General features: G+C 46.6%; 1 long non-coding RNA gene and 1 pseudogene across 1 annotated transcript in view; one reads left to right on the top strand and one right to left on the bottom strand.

Annotated features, from left to right (window-relative positions):
• The window catches only part of LOC144120490 (uncharacterized), a 276226-nt gene that overhangs the window by 171932 nt on the left and 81546 nt on the right, over positions 1–22748 (bottom strand). The window lies entirely within an intron of this gene.
• On the top strand, positions 13711–13857 carry LOC144122346 (U2 spliceosomal RNA; annotated as a pseudogene).

Genomic DNA, 22748 nt, shown 5'->3' on the forward strand with positions numbered 1-22748 from the left:
ACGCATCGCGTAACGTGTCAGTTGCGTGTGCACGTTATGCTTTGTAGCGTGCGTACGCCCGTAAGACGCTGGATGATACGTAGCGTTCTGCGCATGCGCAGTCGTTGCCAGAAGAGTTGTTGCTTACGCTAGATTTATGCGTACGCCCAACTAAAACTGTATATTAACGCGATAGCGCTAAGGGCCCCGTTTCGCAGAAAAGCCGGTGTCGTCGTCGGTGGCGTTGGTCGTGAGCGAAAAAGATCAGAAGTGTTAATGAGTAAAACCGGGTAGGAAATTGGTCGAGTTGGGGACGAGCATGCTAACCACTCCTCCACGCCAGCTCGATGGTTTGGAATGAACAAAGGCGCGTCTAGTGAATACGGTGTTGTCTTAGAAGGGTGCTTTATAGGCATGTACTGTGGTGTATATTAGTAATTATGAGCATATAAATTACAGAAGTCGCAGTTAAGCGAGTAGCAAAGTAGGTTTACGCTACTTTTCCTCTTCGCTTGGCGCGCACGTAGCGCCTTCAGGCGGCGCCCACCAAAACCGCTCCCTCCTCCTCGTCCTCCTCGCAATGTACGCCACTCCCCAAAGAGATAGCGCGCAACAGCAGCGCCTCCCGCTCGTCTCGTTCGGGCGCAGTGAGGCCGTGCGGGGTCGCAGGAGTCACGCGGTGAGCGAAGAACAACGCAGCGCACATCCAAGTCGCGTTCACCACGAAGCTTGCGGCTTGCTACCCGTTCGTTCGGCGCGGAAGCTATGCTGGCGTTCGTAGCATCGGGTTTGTCGAGAACGATGTGCCGACGAGCTACGACTGAGGACTCTCAGGGATCTATGAATGTAGAGAATGAGCTTATGCATATATGGGAATTAACCCATTACGCTATGGCGTCCTACTCTCAAAGCGGAGCTTGAGTGTACCCTCCGATTTTTTTCTGGATTCCATAAAATAATTGTTGTATTGGAGAGAAAGTCAGGTATTGAACATTGCGTGTCATAACGACAGCCAAATACCGATACAGTTAAAATAAGATACAAGAGAACAGGATGGTGTGTTATCAGCAAGTATGGCGAATTCTTTGCTTATTTTTCTTGTAAAAAAATTAGACAGTGCGCAAAAAACAAAGTCGAAACAAACGCTATCCGCAATACTGCCTAAATCAGTTTGTGTCTTCATGTACAGCCATGCATGTTTTCACAACCTGCGTAACATGCAACACTTCGTCTTGTTATACAGCTCGCATTTATTATAATAACAGATACACTGGTTCACACCTAAAGTGCAGCGACTTGTACGGAATTTGTGTGTATGAGTTTCACCTTCCACACCCAGGAATTTGTGGCAAGCATTCTAGCTTCTTAAAGCCATATCACTGTTCACCACCATCACAAATGTTCCACAGCATAACTGATTAGTTGAGCAAGAATTTTGACCGCTGTGATTACACAAAAATAAGTGACCGTCAAGGAATGTTTTCCAGTCAAAGCACCTCTTGAAGCGTATTGCGAATGGATGGTCGCTTTAAGTCGCTGTGCAATATCTCACCAGTAATAAACACTGGTAAGAAGGGATTAGCATTAAAGCTACATTAGTCTTGCATGCCGACTGAAATATTTTTCCAGTTGATGAGTCCTAAAAATGCTTATTGCACATAAAACACATTTGAGAAAGCCAACAGGGCACCTCAAGGCATCTACTCAAAGTTTAATAGATGATGCTTTATAATCAATACTCCAAAATAGCGCATCGAGAAAGCTTCCCTGCCTCGTGGTCGAATTTCGATGGAGGCGAAATTATAGAGGACCGTGTGCTGTGCGGTGTCAGTGGACGTTAAAGGACCCCAGGTGGTCGAAATTATCTGGAGCCCTCCACCATAGCGTCCCTCATAGCCTGGGTCGCTTTGGGATGTTAAACCAAACCAAACAAACAAAAGGCTTCACAATAATGCACAACAAAAACGAAAATATTAACCTGAGAATCATCGATGCCTCAGCCTTGGCGCTTTCGTTTTCAGTGCCCCCATAGAGCCGCCTTCCTTGCGAGAAGACAAGTCGTTTATTTCTTTTCCGCGACAATCCATCATCACAGACTGTCCCGCCTCGAGCCGCAGCTTGGACGAGGCACAGCATGTCCACTCGAACCGCATGCAGCTCCTACGACTACCATCAACTTTCCGCGCGAACAACCTCGACCTCTTTTTATTTTTTCGATGCTCCGTGAGATGCTGGCGCGTCTCCGACTCCATCTCCGGCTGGTGTCCCATAACTCTTATAGAGTGTATTCAAGTATTTCATTTTATTCAGTCAGGTTCTGTGAATGAGGTTGCATTTATAGAACGCCTATATTTGTTTCTTAGGCCCTGTAACGCTCACCTCCATATAATTCAGAGCTGTATCGAAATTTTCCAGGCCTTAATTCAGTTGTTCAATTTCTGCTATCGGGTGGTTTTAGTCATTTGGTTCCTTCTACGCCCAAAGAGAGTGCAATTTCTACATTTTTTAAATGTCACGTTATTGCCATCTTGTGCTCTGGTCGCACACCACCCTCCCAAACAGTCCTGTTTTTTTTTAGGATCCCTTATGTTTTGTATTCTTGAATGCTAAATTTCATCACGAAGACCTTCCCAAGAAGTCACTGTTCCATGTATATGCGTGCCTCCTGGTGGGAATAAGTATCTTCTTATTACCACCATTTTGTTTTTAATAGTGTCCTATAGAAGAAGGCGAGAATTTGGCAAAGAGATGGCTGACAGATTTTTAATCTGCTCGGTGCAGCAACAAAAGGCACCGAAAGCTAGCTCTATGGAACACGGTCCGCGCTAGAGTACTGAATTCTCAAGCGCAATCTACTCAGTCCATCTGATATGCTGCGTGTTGCCCATGACGACCGAAGACATGCGTCGCAAGCAGAAAAGATTAGCACTAGGGACGTGCCACCAGAGCGGCAGATGCAACGTTGGGCACTGCAGTTAGGAACACTCTGATTGCAAAAGTGCCGGATGTTTTCGCAAAGCACGGCGCCGCGATAGTGGCGCTCTGCGATTTTCGCTGCTTCGATGACGTCACCGTGCTAATATTTTTTTACTCGCGACTGTACGGTTCAGCGACACGTACGTGTGTACCTCGTAGGAGTTCGTTCGAGTCAGGTGTGGTATACTTCGAGCGTGTTAAAGGAGGATGAAAGCACAGGTGGTCATCTTTAAGTGGTGAGCATATATGTGGTAATGACCCTCATCAGCACTTCCAAAGAATGCAGTCCTCCATTTGCACAGTAAAAACATTGGACTAAAATAAAGTGTGGTTTGACGGTCCGTTCCTCAAAACGCTAACCTTCGCTCATTCTCTACATGCCACATCCTTACCCGTAGCGCCTACCTCCTACCGTTCGCTATTATTTTTTCCCCCGGTGAAAGAACCTCGTGCCAGAACATCAAACTTACCTGGTGTCTATTCGAACTGCTCGCGTTTTCTTTCCGTCATAACCTCTCACCTTAATTTCCTTTCACTGTTTCTGGCTTTGGCGTTCTGCTACTGATTCAAAATCGGGAGATCAAATCCCGGCCGTGGAGAGCGCATTTTGTTGGGAGCGGAATTCAGAAATGCCCCTCTGCTTTGCGATATCAGGACACATTGCAGAAAATCAGGTGGGCTCATTTAAACCGCAAAGCCCTCTATTACTGCGTCCGTAACAGCTCATTTGTTTTCGGGACGTTAAAACTCTAATATTTACAATCACTTCTTCTTACTCATTAATTTCGGCTTTATGCGTTCCGGAAATCTCTGTTCAAGCGTAATTTCCTTTCTAAGCACTTCAGTTGGAGGGAAAGACTAAGTCGCTGTCGTCCCTATTGGTAAAATCTGCCAAAAAAACTTGGTCTGAAGGACACGCGGAACGCGAAAATATTAGGGTAATAGCGCAAGAGAATAAACAAAATTAAACCCGATGTTGGTAGTGGTCGTTCTGTGACGCATGAGCAAAGAATTCCACCATCCGTCGTCGCAAGTGTGAAGATTCACCGACATAAGTTTTTCGAAACATTCACTCATTGTATTTTATTTGACGCATGCAAACACTGTAGACACCCTGGGATACACGCGATGTGAAAATATTCCGGCTGTCGTCAGTACGTTCATTCGCAGTGTCCGTATAGCCATTTCCAATCAAGTCCCCTCTGACGGCGTCTTTCCGCAACACTCCATCCCTAGCACTGCCACCCACCCGCATCATTCGAGTCCCCATTTCATATCATTAATCCCTCTCTCCATCGCTTCGTGCAGCAGGGTCTCCGCCCTGGTGCGATGTACCAACCTTGCAAGAACGCCGACATGCACGCTCCTCTGAGGTCGGACAAGCAGCGCCTTCACCGGCATTCCTTCTGTGTGTGGGCGTGGCACCAATTAGTCCTGATGAATGGTGCAGCGGGGGCAGCCGACTGTAGCGATACCCGCTAACACCACAACAGCTAAACAGGTACCGCCGTTCTTACGATCTCGGTCTGCGTGTGGTCTTGTCCCCCGACTCTCCTTCGGCCGTGCTCCCTCAGCGTACTCCCTCCCTCCCTCAGCATGTGTAATGCTATCGTTACAGGCTACCAACCGACGACGCTTATACAAGTTTCATTGATGCAATAGTGGTCTTAACGAGCTTCAAGTTTTGAATACGGTAGCATCTAGAGATAGTTGCATTGACCCTATATTTGAAATTTAAAATGCATTAGAAGCACCTTCTTTAACAACTACAAAAACTATTTTACTTTGGCGATATGATGCAGCCTTCAATATTCGAGTTTGGCAGCAGCAACCTATATACTTTCTTTGAGGTTTTCTTCTGAGGTAGTGTGATGCCGAAGAAAGTTTTTGCGGGAACTGAGATTTCGTTCTAAGATGTGAACTACATCACTCCCAGTGCAAGATTCTGCCTTACAATAAAAGCAGAATCAATTATGCACCTCTTTTCCGGACATTTTTGCGGTTATATTACAGTTGTTATCGAGTACCCAGAAACGGAGGCTGGATATTATACTACAAAATTTCAAAAGAATTTGTAATTGACTCACGTGCATTTAGTCGACAAATTTACATTTTCTGTTCTTTTAATTAACCTGGACATTATCTGGTACCTAATCTCGTAGGACTTTGCTTAGGGCACATTTCCTTGAGTCGGTCTACTTCTCAGCTTCAGCGCTTTGAAACCCCGTAACTGGACATTTTGATGCGGGCCTTTAAGCTAGACTGTAGCCATTTATTTTGTTTCTTCGCTTTGCCTCAGTGTAGTACTTCTCTTCGATTGCCAATAATATTGTCAATTATATAAACAATCTACAAAAATAGACCCAATGATCTCATACAATTTTTTAAGCTTGATTTCTGTGCGTTTAGCTTTTAGAAGCACAACGTTGATACAGGTGCACACACCTCCCACCTTCCAGCTATTTACTGGAGTCAAGGGAGGCGCTGCTCCATATAGGAAGTCTTAACAGGTGCTGAAGCACCCCGGAGAAGGTATCGGCTTCATAGTTCTCTCTGTTCAACTGCCCTAGCTGCAACAGGCGTCAGTATAAAATCATTTATACAGTCCGTTCCTTTCACAGGAACTGAGCTTTAAACTCTCATTTCAGGCACAAGCAGTACCTACTGGATTGCTTTTATAACTGAAAAGAAAAACTGCACTGGCGAAGTCTTTCTCAGTCACTCGCGTTGAACAATACGGACTTCCTATTCAAAGTTAACCGGATATATGTAGGTTTAAACACGTCATAAACAGAAAGTAAAGCAATAAAGCTCTGTTATGTCGCAGCAGAACGCGAGGCCATAGCGAACCAGGAAAATCAGTGCCAGAAAAGAAAACGCATAGCTTCGATCTGGTACAGGAATGTCAGCCGTCGATAGCAATGAATCGGCGCCGACTGACCTCATGTCTATTGTCAGAGTTCGATCGTCCTAAATAAACTCTTCCCCATACCAATCCTAAGGAAAGATATGTAAATCTAAATGAACTTTGCACCATACCATTGCGACGGAAAGATATGCAGATTACTCAGCTGTCTGAATGAGAAGAGCACACCAGGTGAAAAAAAATTCATATTTCCTTCACCTTTTGTGCTAATCGTAATAGGTTAAGGTTATGCTGTTAAAAGTCTCAAGGTTATGCCAAGCCTAACATCACTAACCAAACTGCCTTCCGCCGACACGCAGTGCATCGAGCAAGTGTGACAGACTCGTAAACTACAACAACAAAGAAAGAGGACTGGCAATAGTCAAAATGAGCTCAGTTTACCAGGGTATGTGATGACCTCATCGATCAAATGGCGCTTGATAAGATCAGCCGAGTTCGCAGAGTAATACGCAGCTACATAATTTTCTCCTCCCTGAAAAGGAGAAATGGCTGCATTGATCATATCTAAGCAATAAATAAAAAGCAAACAGGAACGTGCCTCAGTTCGTAGCAGGAGCTACCGCAGTGGACTGAAATGTCCGCCCAGTGACGATATGGGCTTTTCTGAAACAACGAACATGTATCAACGAACGGGGAGCCGATACCTGTTACCAGATCTAGCGCTGAACGCAATTGATTTCCTATAACAAACAACGGAACTTTCAGCCACCAGTGAACTTTCATTTCTCCTGTTTAAGACTCACAATGAAAGTAGCGGTCGGCCTGCAGATTATTCGATTTTAAAATCTTCCCGCCAGCAGTTCTGAACTCGTGAAGTTTTTACCGAAAAGGGAGGGTTGCCGCTGGCTCCAAGTGAATGGGGCTGCAGCGTGGCCACTGTGAACCACTTAAAAAAATATAATTGAAGATGCACGCGTTTTACTTCCGTAATCTGCCAGTAATGGCGACAGCTGTGTTTCATTTTTTTTTGCTTCTGTAGCGTATAAAACCTCCTTTTTCGATGAGAGTTGCCCCTTCGTGACCAGAACGCGGCAAGCGATCGAAACAGGCGAACTTCAGTTTCTCCTCAGTTACCGTGACGGCAAACGGCGCTGGGACGACTTCGGTCAGCACTGAGGGATACGTTGCATCTCCGGGAGCCATTAGGGCCAGGCCGATACAGGAGACGAAGAAGGGAACAGGAGCATCATTAGTGCGGCGGAGAGCGAACGACAAGGCGTCGTCATTTGCATGTGGGACCTGCGAGGTCAGCATAGATTGCAGTCCTCCCCAGTTATCGGATTCTTTCTCCAGTATCGTACAGCACACATCGGTACAATCAAGAGCCGTAAAATGTTGAACTTTGCCTTATTTGAACGCGACTGCACATTCTCTAGAAAGCAATAACGTGGTGACGTGGCGTCCAAATCCTTTTATGGAGATGATGATGAAGCTTTAGGCGCAACGCCATATGTTGCTAGAGAGCGCCTAACAGAGCGTTAGTGGTAAACTTAGTGCCCTACATATTTTAGGGCACGTGGAATGGAAGGCATTTTGTGTGCTTCCTTGCATAGTTCATTCCCTGTCCAGCAAACAATGCTTTTTGACAAAGCAGACATTCTTTTAGCTACAACCGCCTGAAACAGGCTCCTAAGAGGCGTTCAGCTTAAGAAAAGAACGCAAGAAATTCCGACTGAAAGCCGGCACTGAGCACAGCGAGGTCAAGATTTATTGTTCCAGGATAGAAAATGCTGATCGTACTTGTTAATATGGAGGCCTTGGCCTTCGACCGAATGTGTCCACAAAACAAGTCGTCCGTAATGGCGTCTCATGGTGTGATGAATTTTCTCCGCCTACGGGTGTTCACAGCCAAATAACTTTATTTTATATCTGCTGAAAGCTACTGAATGTGGTTTCCAATACAGGACTGGCTGCAGATAGATACCTTTTTTTCACACCCGTTCATGCAATGCGGCAATGTCAAGGTGCATCGACTGCGTACCCTTCCATTGTAGAGCATGAAACCGTACGCGCACGCGCAAACGACACCACTACAAAATTTGCACTTTCGCAAGGCTTTTCGCTGTTGTTCTACGCTCAAATACAAGGAGCGCAACATTCTTATGGGCAGTAATGATTTTGTTCTCATCGCTGTCGATATTAACGGAACCAAAATACATGGAAATCAATGGGCTCCTTGCATTTTCACCCTGTCTTTTGTGTGGGCAACAAGTTTTCTTGTTAAAGAGCTATAAATACATTAAAAAGTTTGGTACCCAGGAAAATTGTCCATAATTCGAATCGTCCATATTAACGGAGTTGTAAAAAAGGGCCATGACTCTGTGTCGTATTTACACAAAACATTGGTTGACAAGCTAGAACGTGAAGTAGCGGAAAATGGTAGCGACGCCCTTCAGGAACTCTCGTAACTGCATCCGGTAATCTGAATTATTCGCCGGCCAAGACTAGCTCATTGCCTTCAGGTGCAACATTACTTCATTCGGTGTGAAGCGGGCAGGTGCTGCCGAAATAGGTGAGCGCGGAGCGCCTTTGGCTCCTCATGGTCGCCATTCAGTTTAGAGAAGAGTGACGGGCTAGGTGCTCTTGGTAATGCGAAGGCATTCTTTGAGCGCAAAATTACACAAGACATAGGAAAGTGACACACGCAGGACAAACGCTGCTGGTTTAATGACCTGAACCACAAAATATAAATGCACAAGCAAGAAGCCTGAAACCGCCAGATCACAAGTGTTTGCCTCCTAGCTACGCTTAAGGTAAATCGCGCACACGCACACACACGCACGCACACGCACGCACACACACATGGACACACACACACACACACGCGCACACGAACACACACGCACGCACGCACACACGGACACGCGCGCACACACACACACACACACACACAAACACACGTGCGCGCGCGCGCACGCACAACATAACCAGCACGCAGAATCGCCTGGGTGGGCGTGCAATTGCAGTGCTGTTGTTTAGAAAACGCAACTCCTTCGACGACAGCAATACCAACGCAGTGCTTTCTGCGGGTTTGTTAAAGGTCGTTTATACTAAGGCAGTAATTACTCAATGGCATCCAAATTATGAGTTTACTTGCGTTTGGAATGAGTCACAGGTGCGCGATGATTGGATGTCAGTGGGCCAAGACTTGCAGATGGATATCGCTGAAAAGAACACTAATTGCTGATCGTAATTTGTACGAGCTTCCTGAAAGAGCATGTTATCGTGTTGCGAAAATCTGGTGATATTTGTGTTTGAGACTTAGACAAAGAACATTCAGGTAATCATTAGTTTATTAATACGAGCTGAGTACTGCTAACTTCAGCTCAAGTTGAGTGTCTAGCGGCTGAATTATTAGGTTGCATACCTGTTTGACGTCATCCATCTGCATGGAGCTAACGTGATTACATGAATGGCTTGATTTTACACATGATCAAGGCAAGAAAGACGAATGCTCTATGCATTTTTCCACCTTGATTGATAACAACCAAGATATCTGACAGAATGATAAAGAGAACGAAGGATATGGCGCTGAGATGAATGATCTGTTCTAAACAAGTACAGGAGAATTGAAAAACAATTTCTTTCACACAACAGTTCAGCTCAGTGAAAATCTTCGCCTAATATGCAAGGTGAGAAATTTCTACGTCGGTGCAGGATATTGCATCATAAGCATAGAGTATATACGGTTAGAATTGAGACATTTTAGAAGGCCATTATTGTACTTATGGAAGATTTGTGAAAACATTTATGAAATACTTGCTAAAAAACGCAAAGAAACCTCTACACGACGGGAGGCGAGTGTAGGTAGGTCTAAATGAGATTTTAGCCCTAAGATACAGGCATAAGATTAAGTCGGATGGTATTAATGGAACGATTCTGAATTGACTGCATGAACCTCTTTAATTCGAGTTTCAAAAGCAAAAAAATATCTTTTTTTCTTCTCTATACCATTATTACTCACGTAATCCTTCCAGCTGCCAATAATCACATCTGTCTCTCACAAAAACTGGTTCTAGCAATTAAGAAACACTTCACACAAGCTCCAGTGTATCTGACAAGAAGAAAACATAGGAGCATCTATGATCCAGCAGTTATCGCACCAATTTCAAGCACACTCTTTTTCCAACCAACCCATTCGGCTGAGGTCGCTCATATTGTCCTTGAAATTAAAAAATCATGTATCAGCAGGTGTGGATGACATTGCTTCGGGACCGATCAAACACGTCGTGTCTAAGATCAGTAGTGTGCTAGCATATATTATCAATTAGCAAATATTATCAATTATGCAATTAGTTATATATATATATATATATATATATATATATATATATATATATATATATATATATATATATATATCTTAATCTAAATGTAATTATGCAATTAGTTGGTACAACTGCTCTCGTAGGACTAGCCCTTCCACCTTCTTGTGAAGTTTGTTTCGTAGTACTCGATCTCTTTTGTTTTATTCCGCTTTACCGGCTGAAAATTATTTTCTTTGTTTTTTTTTCTTTTAGCACAGGTATGCTGACTTGCATGTACTAAGAGCACAAATTTCCAATTTTAGCGCTGTCCGCTTATTCTGTACAAGATTTATGCTTTGTATAAATGATTACTCATTACGTAAGAGTGCTATTTCAGTGCATTTTTTGCACAACTGGTTGTTTAACTTTGATTGTAATCATTCCGTAGTCTTCTGTGTTTGCTGTCGATTCTGTACACGAGGGGGCTGGGACCTCCGCAAGGCACTCAAATCCCAGCCTCTCCTCGTGCCTCAATGGTGAAGAAAATAAATCCTGAAATCCTGAAGTATACACTCCGTCTTTAGTCTTAATAGTTTTCTGGCAGGCGGACATTATGTCTGTCAGTCTTTCTGTTAAAACGTATTTTTCCAAATAGTAAAGATTAAAAAGGACAGGAAAGGTGCGCACTTCAAGATTCGGCGCTCTAAAATGTTAAGTAAGTAAGACGATTCTGAGCTGGAATGTTTTGGTCGCCTTCCTTTCCACGCATTCCGCAGCGCTCCGTTTCGGTGTCGCCGGCAGTCTGCATACAGCTCGGATCGCGATGCGCAAATAGTAAAGAGCTGCAAGATTCTTCCTCGTGTTGGCTGGCTTCAATCAAGTGCATTCAAATTGTGCTCCGTTGAAAAAAAAAGTGTCTTGCGTGCGTACTGATTTCCGTGTATTCTGTGTGTGCTCGCATTCTTCATTACAAAGTCCCAGGCAAAGTCATGGCTCGAGAATAGAAGAAATACACGACGCACACGAACCACACCACGGTTATTTACGGCGCTCGTGGGAAAGGCGCAGACAGAAACGCGGAAGGGCGAACATGCGACAACGGCAGTGAATGAGTGATCAAAAAGGGAGACACGCCATTCCGTACAGGTGAAACATGCACAAAACGTGGCTGGTACAAAGTTTTCGGCTACGTGATTCATAGACTGCTTTTCAAGGATCACGTCGTAGGAACGTCTAGGCGCAGAAAAAATTTCACCTTCACTTGCTTTCAGCATCACTCTTGAGAGAAAAACATTTTCTTCACCTTTTCAGTTCAAGCGGATGGTTCTTCCAAGTCCGGAAGTCCAAAGAAGGCTGCTGTCCGCCTGGTCCTTTTCACAAGCTGAAGCAAGGTCGAGGGGCCCGAGCTGGCTAATAAGGCCTTCCGTTGCTCGAGGTTCCTCCTGCTTTCCTTAATATCTGAGTTTGCTTTGCTACATGCCCAGACTACGTGGTAGAGGTTCGAGACCTCTCCGCATTGAACGAATAGCGGTCTTTCTTGTAACCTGTGCTTTTAGAACGCACGGTTGCAAAAGGGCTTTTACTTGAGACGATTGTAACGCAAAATCAAAAACAGAGGGAAATAATGAATAAGGCAAATTCGCAAAAATAATGAAGAAATGAAGAAACCCTAGCTTTTGCGGAGCGTTTGCGTCTTACTGAAAAGGCAGGAAAAAAATTGGCAGTGGCTTAGCCCGGCTATGCCAGGATATATGTAGCGAAAGCTAAGGCATATCATGGCTAGCCTTGGTTAGTCTTGATTGCAAATCGAGGTTAGTGTGGCTGTGTAGGTACGTTGTTGTTGCAATAAAGACGACACAAGTGTGGTTGCGGCGCACGCGAGCTGTTCTTTTCAATCCTCCGACATGTTATCAGGCATGCGACGCAGCTGGCGAAGCGAGCGGAGGCGAGCGCAACGACGAGGAACGCTGTGTGACGTCAACCCAAACGGCGGCGGCGGCGGCGGTGGCGAGCGGCGCGGTGTGACGTCATGACAAATGGCGCGGCTAGCATGCAAAGCACAGTAACCGTCTCACATATCTCGGTGGACACCCGAACCGCGCCGTAAAGGAAGAGATAAAGAAGAGAAGGAAAGAAGGAAGCGCGGTTCAGTTGTCCACCGAGATATGTGAGGTGCGCGCTGTGACGTCATGTGCCTCCTCGGAGTGCGGCCACTGCGAAATCGCAAGTTTGCGGCCAATAAAGCTTTCCCTTTAAAAATTCTCAGTCGGTGTTGTCTGGTAGTCGAGTGGTTAACGTGTGTCCTTTCTACCAGCAAATGAAAACAAAATTGGTGGGTGCTGGAATAAACGTAGCACTCAGTGGCGGTGGCGCAACAGCAGTGCATCAGTTGCATTTCTTTTACCGTGGTTATTTCCACCATCGGTGAAATCCCTGTAACGGAAAGTATGGGCGCACGAAAGGAACGTGGAATAAAAATTGGAGTCCCGCACGTCATACGCGGAATGCTCTAGATCGATGGCAGCCGGAGCTCTTTTCCTCCTGCAATAATTGCAGTTGAATCACTCTTAGGACTCTGCTCTTTTTGTGTGATGGATACGGCTGAATCCTTTAAATCGGGCGGTGGCTCAAGCCACCTAGCCATTACTTATGAAATTATGACTTCTAAGGAATCAACGCACCGCCACCTGACGGGGTGTTGTGTAAACCTCTTACGCACAATTAGCCGTCGCCCCCTAAATATGAAGGCTGGCGGCGCAGAATCGCCTTGGTAACAGCGCTCTTTTGCTCCAAGGTGCGGAATGCGTACACGATCAAAAATGAGAAGAAAAAATTGGCAGTGGCTTAGCTCGGCTATGCCAGGACAAAAGTAGCGAAAGCTAAGCCATAGCATGGTTAGCCTTGGTTAATCTTGATTGCAAGTCCAGGTTAGTCTGGTTGTCTAGCTATGTTGTTGCATTAAAAACGACACAACTGTAGTTGCGGACTGACTGGTGTTTCTGATAGGAAGAAGGAAAAGGAAAGAGCACGGGCCTTCCTACTGGCTCAAGCCGAGCCACGTTCGCTGCCGCGTGCTGAAAGTAGGAGAGGTAAAGGATAGGATAGCAAAAAGTGAAAGAAAAGGGCGCGCCGCGCTAATATTCCCCGGGCCGATCCCTGAGGCAGTGCATTACCGGGCCGACCTGTGCCAGAGTGCTGCAAACCAAGCACTCCGCCATATTCCAAAATGAAGTTTAATATCTTAGGTCGAAGGCCGCGCTGCAGATATTAAATCAAGTATCAGGTATCACCACCAGCGATACCTACAATGCACTCAGGGGATGGGTAAATATATACCCCCCGTGAGGCCACACCTCCTCTCCCTCTACCCAAGCAGAGCACATCTGGTGGAGCGAGCAGATACGGCAGCGGCGTCGACCGCGGCGCCATCTGTTGGGGGCGCGGCTGCGGCGTTGCTAGCCAACGGCGGCTCAAGGTCGATCGTCCACCAGCGCATACGGCATACGGCTGCCTGAATACGGCATACGGTGTGACCAGCCGAAATGGCCCGCTGACTGGCGTATATATAGTAAGGCTTTCGCAATAAATGTCCGGACCCCGTAAAGTATCTGTTACGGTGGAGTCCAGTTGGACTTATTTTTGGAAATTTGGCGGAGAGTTTGAAGGATGCTTCACACCCGCCACCGGTTGGCCCGGTATTGCACTACCTCCGGGATCGGCCTTGTCTTTAGCGCGTCTTTACTATCCTGTCTTTCTATCCGATCTTTCAACTCTCCTGCTATCTGCACGTGGTAGAGACTGTGGCTCTTCTTGAGCCAGTGAGCAGGCCTGTGCACTTCCTTTTCTTTCTTCCTGGCATCTATCTATCTATCTATCTATCTATCTATCTATCTATCTATCTATCTATCTATCTATCTATCTATCTATCTATCTATCTATCTATCTATCTATCTATCTATCTATCTATCTATCTATCTATCTATCTATCTATCTATCTATCTATCTATCTATCTATCTATCTATCTATCTATCTATCTATCTATCTATCTATCTATCTATCTATCTATCTATCTATCTATCTATCTATCTATCTATCTATCTATCTATCTATCTATCTATCTATCTATCTATCTATCTATCTATCTATCTATCTATCTATCTAATCTATCTATCTATCTATCTATCTATCTATCTATCTATCTATCTATCTATCTATCTATCTATCTATCTATCTATCTATCTATCTATCTATCTATCTATCTATCTATCTATCTATCTATCTATCTTTAAAAATGCCTACTACTGTGCGTGTATCTATGGGAACCGCCAGTCACTCGACCGCGAAGGTAGCCAGGAAGATGCTGCTTTTCGCTTTCGACCAGGGTTAACCAGAGCTAAACCACCAGCAATTTTTAAGAGCGTTAACTCTTATTCATCACGTTTTTCGATTTCTTGGGGTCTGCTACACCCGCCGCGGTGGCTCAGTGGTTAGGGCGCTCGACTACTGATCCGGAGTTCCCGGGTTCGAACCCGACCGCGGCGGCTGCGTTTTTATGGAGGAAAAACTCTAAGGCTCCCGTGTGCTGTGCGATGTCAGTGCACGTTAAAGATCCCCAGGTGGTCGAAATTATTCCGGAGCCCTCCACTACGGCACCTCTTCTTCCTTTCTTCTTTCACTCCCTCCTTTATCCCTTCCCTTAGGGCGCCGTTCAGGTGTCCAACGATACATGAGACAGATACTGCGCCATTTCCTTTCCCCCAAAACCAATTATTATTATTAGGGTCTGCTTTCATACCACTTCGGCGTGAAATCTTCGAAGTCCGAGGAATTCAAGATGGTGGCCCCTCTAGTAGATTGATATAGCTACCCAACTGGTGATTGATTGGTGACGTCATTAGTATATCGAATTGGTGAGGTCACTGATTTTGTGACCTCATAATTAACTACTCACGTGACTATGTTTAATCGCTTATACCTCAGTAATTAATGAGGCCATAATAAAACGAATTTCATATTTGGAATCCTCTTGAGTAGAGCACGTTAGACACTACTATCAACTAATGACGTTAATATTTAGTTGCGGCTGGGCTTGTACTTATCTGCGTGTAATTATTTACCGATAAAGTCATGATCTAACTAATCGCATATTCGTAACGGGCTCGATGGATAGAACATGCTAGACACCAATATCGCCTAATTAGGTCAATATTTGGTTATGGTTAGGCTTAACAAGGCGGCCGTGACGTCAGCACTCGGCAGCTCACAATTTCAGACCTCATGGCGACACGACACCTACCGCCTTGAGGTCAGGAAAAATGGCCCTCCAAAGAGTCGAAAAATTTTTCCGCCCAAATTGGTCAAAAATATCCGACCTTAAGGCGGTAGGCGCCCGCTCACTGCGAGGTATGGAGAAGTCGCCTAATCACGTGGTAATACATCGCATTGACGACAGATTGCGCTACCAAACAGCTAACGCTCGCTACTTCAACGTCTTCCAGACGGTGGCGGCAAATTTTTTTTTATGCAAATGGTGGTCCCAGTGGGAGTCCCCCTTCGATGGCCGCTATACTGGCACATACTAAACGATGGTAATTACAGGAATCAATTGAGGTGCTACGCGCCCTCTGTTGCTATGTGATATAGCGTGGTCGCGTTACAGCTGCTTTGGTCAATTTGACCTTCATTGCAGACAGACGCGTCATTGACAAACGCAAGTAGTAAGAGCTAGCGCTTTTAAAATTCAAGAGAGGCAAGACTGCTTGCTGCCGGAATGCAAAAGCGTTAGTTCGCTGAGTACATTAGCACCCACCCCCCTCAAACTCGCGCGAGTTTAGCACCACCCAGAGCGCTGTCCAACGAGTCAAATGAAAATTGACAATTGGTTCTTGGGAAAACGAAATGGCGCAGGAACTGTCTCCCATCTCGGTGGACTCCCCTGGACTCCTCTCTGGTAAGGTACACAATAGAAGGTGCATGTGGCCCGTTTCACATGCATGCGATTTTCCCCTGCGATACTGCGAATTCCGTCGGTCTGCGACTGGGGAGGGCCGTCGGTCTAGTCGCAGACGGCTTGCGATCGAGCTCCGTTCGGTTGGAATTCAGTCGCAGCGTGGGCGTGTTCGCTCTGCGACTGACCAAAGGGAGCGCCGAGACGTCGTGCGACGTGTGGTCACGTGGGAGCTGTTGCCGCGGTGGAAGCAAAACTGATTAGAATAATCTAATCAAAAGATACGAAATAATGTCTTGCATCTAAAAATACGCTGGTCGTAACATGATCAGCACATTTCGTGTAGCGTTTCTGTCGCGTTTAATCATGGATTGCCTATGGAAACATCAAGCAACATTACCTGTCCATGCGACCGAATTCGCAGGGTACGCGTTGCATGTGAAAGCACTGGCCGAAAATCGCACTGCGGCGTCACCGACTAGGCCGGCTGTTTTCGTTCTAGTCGCACTATGTGAAACAGGCCTATGTCGTCGGTTAGAACGGCTGTCGCAAACTAACCTCCAACTTGACAAGCCCATGTAAGTTGTATGCAACGATAAATCATATAACACCACCCGGAACGCTGTACGACCAGTCATCATCAGGGCATGTTTGTGCTGTATCTTGTCACGGTTCAACCCACCGTGGTCACTCGGTGGTTAGAGCGCTCGGGTACTGATCTGGAGTACCCGCGTTCGACACCCTGTATTCTGCCCAGCCTACTCGGTAATCCTAATAGGGGCGATGTGCCTCTACTTCCCACTCTCGTGTACTGCGACTTCGCCTCTCCGGCACTGAACCTAACAAGTGCTATTTTCGTTATTTTTCATCGATAAATTTGAAGGGTCAAATAAGCATTTCAAACGGGCAAGTTAAATACGGCAGCACCGAGCGATTTGAATGCAGACAATTGATATCAGAATAACTGCTATTGACCGCCGGCATGCTTCCTTCAAAGGCGTCCGCACCTGGACTAGACCTGAAGTGAAACCTTTCAAAATGCTGCCTGTATTTCCGCGGCATTACTGCCAAATATTTTAAAGCGGCAATAATTTCCGCTAGCTGCGTGATTCTTGTAATTATAAATCATACACCTCGAGAAAATTCAGGCCCAAAGCGCGATAGCGTTCATTTGTTCGGTTCCAAGTTAGAAGTAGGACGAAAAAATGAATTATAATAGTAATAATAATAATAATACTAATAATAATAATATTAATAATAATAATATTAATAATAAAATTAATAATAATAATAATAATAATTCATTTTTTCGTCCTACTTCTAACATGGAACCTCGGGGAAATGAAATGGCACAGTATCTTTCTCACATATCAGCTGACACCTGAACCGTGCCGTAAGCGAAGGTATAAAGGAAGGAGTTAAAGAAGAAAGGAAAAAAGAGGTGCCGTAGTGGAGGGCTCCGGAGTAATTTCGACCACCTGGGGATCTTTAACGTGCACTGACATCGCACCGCAGAACGGCGCCTACGCGTTTCGCCCCCATCGAAACGCTGCCGCCGCGGTCAGGACGAGACGCCCGAGGTTACGGAGAGAGTAAAGACGCAGCAAACCTCTCCCTTCTCGGTGGGCACCTGAACTGCGGCGTGAGAGATATAAGGAATGATGATGGAGGTGAAAACCACCTCGACAGGTGGCCTGGTAAGGTAGGCTTCGTCGACCAGAAAAACTCGGGTAAAAAAATTAAGTCCATGTCCAACAATTGTGGACCAAATAATTTTTTAACGGGAAAGAGTACCCGCTGCGGTGGCTAAGTATAAGTAGTGTAGGACGCTCAGATACTGATCCGAAGTTCCCGGGTTCGAACCCGACCGTGGCAGCTGCGTTTTTATGGACGAAAAACGCTAAGGCGATCGTGTCCTGTGCGATGTCAGTGCACGTTAAAGATCCCCAGGTGGTCGAAATTATTCCAGAGCCCTCCACTACGGCACCTCTTCCTCTCTTCTTTCACTCCTTCCTTTATTACTTCCCTTACTGCGCGGTTCAGGTGTCCAACGATAATGAGACAGATACTGTGCAATTCACATTCCCCAAAAACCATTTATTATCATCACATCTAGGCTCACACCTGAACCGGCCCTAAAGGAAGGGATAAAGGAGGAAAGTAAATGGCGCAGTAACTGTCTCACGTATCTCGGTGGACACTCGAACCGCGTAGTAAAGGAAGCATAAAGGCGGAAGTTAAGAAAGACATGCCATGGTGGAGGGCTCCGGAAAAATTTTGATCACCTGAGGATTTTTAACGTGCACTGACATCGCAAAATAGTTTTAAAGCGAAAGCTTTAATCGCCGCGAACTTGCAATCGCCGTGGCGGTGCTCCGAGAAGGCACATGACGTCACAATGCGAGCATCGCCGCAGATATTTCTCTCTCTCTCTCTCATTCCCTAATCACTACTGCGCATGCGCCACTAGTAGCACCGAGCCACTGGCGTTCCGGCGCTGCGCAGTGCCGCACCTTTCCTCAAAATCCAACTTTCAATTTTCAGTTTTTTTTCTTTCTTCTTCCCCTCCATCCTTTATCCGTTCTCTTACGGCGCGGTTCGGGTGTCCACCGAGATATGCGAGACGGTTGCCGTGCCATTTCTTTTCCTTAAAAAACAAACAAAACAAATGAGCCGACGGCGTTCATAGAGTTCATTGGCGTTGACAACTTTGCAAAGGCCGTTCATTTTCACGAAAGGAAAGGCGAACAACCGGCTCCGTGGGTCAGTGGAGACCAAAATCTCGCTTTCATGTATGTGGCGTTGGTGTCCAACTGCAAAAGCCTGCTTTGCGTTCCTGCTACGGTGACGCTGGCATCAAGGCACCCTCTACTCGGTGATGGCGCTTTTTAGCAATGAGGCAGAGCGCGTCCGTGCCATTCCGCCATACAGTTTGGCGGCCACGCGGCGGTGTGCCTGGCCATCGGGAGCGTTGCCCTTTCCGCGGTAGCTTCACTCCGTCGCTGCAGAGCCACTGGATAATTTTAGAGCGAAAGCTTTACTTCACGGCCAAAGTTTCAAAAGTCAAATCATCGCTGAAGCCTTGACTTGTCCTTCAATAAATGTATAAATAAATATTGCCCCGACTGGGATTCGAATCCACGGCGGCGCGAACAGGTCACCTCCGCTGGCCACTGCTCGAGAGCACTATGCTATCGCCGCAGCTGATCACGCCTCGTGCTAAACGGCAACCTTCAACTCGCGCTGTTCATCATTGCACATCGTCGTCTTCACCAACTTTCATCTGCGGTGCGAAGAGAACCGACCAGCTGAACCTCTATCGGAGCTTATCCTCAGTATAAAATCGTCGCCAGACGTGCCGACGACCCAACAAAGCAAAAGCACAAGCCAATTAAGCTAAACACATGCTTTCGCACGTTACTCGGCTTAACTGTGTTAAAACCCTACCATCAGACATTTTTAGCATGCCGGAGACGTATGCCGGTTCATCAGATGCCGGCTGCGCACGCGCAGTAGCTTCACCACCCGGCCCTACCCTTGTCACTGAGCGTACGCAGGAGGCGTCCGGCAAACCGGTATACGTCTCCGCTAATACGTCTCCACTAAGCTAAAAAAGTATTTTTTTCCAGTGACCCTACGTCGCTGGTGCAGCCGGCACCATCTATAGAAACTTCTTATAACAAGACGTGCGTAGCAAATTTGACAAAGCGCGATGTTTGCCAAATCCCGTAAACATTTAATACTACGTTAGCGTGAAATTCTATCACGAACGACTCAATCTTTTGGCCGAGAGTAGGATTATTACGTCTCTCAGCAAGAGAATTCTCAGTTTGCCGCACCTGCTGCTCACCATACTTCTTGCATGTCTTGCGGCCCTTAAATTGAAGTTGTGCGATGTGCAGTGGTAACGGAGCCCTCCACTACGGCACTTCTTTCTTCCTTTCTTCTTTCACTCCCTCCTTTATCCCTTCCCTTACGGCGCGGTTCAGGTGTCCAACGCAACGATATATGAGACAGATACTGCGCCATTTCCTTTCCCCCCCCCAAAAAAAAACCAATTATTATTATTCCGCGCAGTAGATAGGTAGCACGCCCTCCCTGCTACCCTGGTGGCATGCAGTTAATGGTTGATCACGAGAGATTGATCATCAAATGAACGCGGCGGCCTATATATAGCTATTGCAGCAGTGCCGCGTGTCAGCGACAACGCTGTCAGCGCTAATGCATTCAGGATACATCTCTCTATCTCTTTCTCTCTCAACGCCGCCAAATATCATTCCCTCCTTTATCCCTTCCCTTACGGCGCGGTTCAGGTGTCCAATGATATATGAGACAGATACTGCGCCATTTCCTTTCCCCAAAAACCAATTATTATTATTATTATTAACGAATGAGGCGTCCGCATATCCAGGGAGCCAGTTATGTGCCCTTACTTTTCTTAAAGCCATCGCTGTCTTGAACATTGTCAACGCCAAGGCCAATTGACACAGTGAACGCCGACACCTTTCGCTTTGTATATCCTGGATTAGCTGAGCTAATCCACATTAATTTTTTTGATGACGATGATGATGAAAAAGGTTCCATAGCGCAGGGCTTCGAAATAATTTCGACCCACCTGCACTAACATCGCACAGCACACGGGCGCCTTTTGCGTTTTGTTCATTTTTTGAGAAAACAAATGGCACAGTAACTGTCGCATATTGGCTACACCTGAACCACACCTTAAGGGAAGGGATAAAGGATGGAGTAAAAGAAGAAAGGAAGAAAGAGGTGCCGTAGTAGAGGGCTCTGGAATAATTTCGACCGCCTGAGGATCTTTAACGCGCACTGACATCGCACAGCACACGGGCGCCTAAGCGCTTTGACTCCGCGGAGACGGGGCGCGTTTAATCATTTGGTAGGTGCGATAAGCCAATGGAGTAGCCCACTCTTGCTCGACGTTTCGACAAGCCCCTCTTGAGTCCGTGATTATGTACTTGAAGTAGGAGTCGGAGGCTGCCAGGGCGATGGCAACATCTTCTGCATGAATTGCTGACTGGGCCTTGAAATTAAGGGTGCCTACTGTTCTGCCCTCGTGGACGACCGCGGCCGTGTACCAGCCCCTGGGGGCCAGGCCGGAGATGTCTACGTAGAAGACTCCCTATTGTATCCCAAAATGGTGGTGCATGGCTTCCGCCCGCGTCAGGCGCCTGCATTATGGTCCTCTTTGGACATGTTGAGGAGAGGCCACACGCGGAGGGCGCGTGTCCACTGTACAGGAAGGCGATATCTCTCCTCTGTAAATTGGGTGTGCTGGATGTGAAGTCGGAGGCGATGTTGAAAAATTAATGTGGATTAGCTCAGCTAATCCAGGATCTACAAAGCGAAGATGTCGACGTTCACTGTGTTTATTGGCGTTGGCGTTGACCATGTTTTAAACTGCGATGACTTTGAGCAAAGGAAGGGCGCATAACTGGCTCTCTGGATATGCGGACGCCTCATTCGTGCTTTGATACACGTAGCGGTGGTGAGAGAGATGTGGCCTGAATGCTTTAGCGCTGACAGCGTTGTGGCTGACATGCGGCACTACAGCAATAGCTAGGCCTGAGCGTTCATTTGGTGATCAATCTCTCGCGATCAACCATTAACTGCATGCCACCTCCTAGGGAGACAGGGAGGGCGCGCTGCCTATCCAGTGCACGGAACGCGATCAAAGCAGGCTTTCGCAGTTGGACACCGACGTCATGTACATGCAAGCGAGATGGAAGTCTCCACTGACACACGGAGCCGATTGTGCTCCTTTCCTTTCGTGAAAATGAACAGCCTTTGCGAAGTTGTCAACGCCAATGAACTCTATGAACGCCGTCGGCTCACTTGTTTTGTTTGGTTTTTGAGGAAAGAATATGGCACAGTAACCGTCACACATATCTCGGTGGACACCCGAACCGTGCCGTAAAGGAAGGAATAAACGAGGGGGGGGGGGGGGAAACAAGAAAGAGAAAATTGAACCTGGCGGCTGCGTTTTTATGGAGGCGAAACGCTACGGCGCCCGTGTGCTGTGCGATCTCAGTGCACGTTAAAGATCCCCAGGTGGCCGAAATTATTCCGGAGCCCTCCGCTACGGCACCTCTCTCTTCTTTTCTTCTTTCACTCCCTCCTTTATCTCTTCCCTTATGGCGCGGTTCAGGTGTCCAACGATATATGAGACAGGTACTGCGCCATTTCCTTTCCCCCCAAAACCAATTATTATTGTTATTATTTTGAGAAAAGGCGCGGCTCTGCGCAGCGGCGGAACACCTGTGGCTCGGTGCTACTAGTGGCGCATGCGCAGTAGTGACTAAGGAGCGAGAGAGAGAAATATCCGCGGCAAGGCTTGCGTTTTTTCAGCCATGTGCCTCCTCGGAGTGCGGCCACGGCGAAATCGCAAGTTCACGGCCAGTAAAGCTTTCGCTTTGAAATGAAAATTGGTTATGGGGGAAAGGAAATGACGCAGTATCTGTCCCACACATCGGCGCACACCTGAACCACGCGGTAAAGGAAGGGACGGCATCCATCCGTTGAAAAATGAAGAAAATTGTGTTTTGAGCAGGAAAGCCTCAGTAACTTTCTCACTCTCAGTGGACGCCTCAACCGCGCCGGGAGCGAGGGATGAAAGAGGGTTAAAGAAACGACAGTGGGAGAAGCGCCGTAGTT

Source organism: Amblyomma americanum, chromosome 2, assembly GCF_052857255.1.
Source record: "Amblyomma americanum isolate KBUSLIRL-KWMA chromosome 2, ASM5285725v1, whole genome shotgun sequence".
NCBI lineage: Eukaryota > Metazoa > Arthropoda > Arachnida > Ixodida > Ixodidae > Amblyomma > Amblyomma americanum.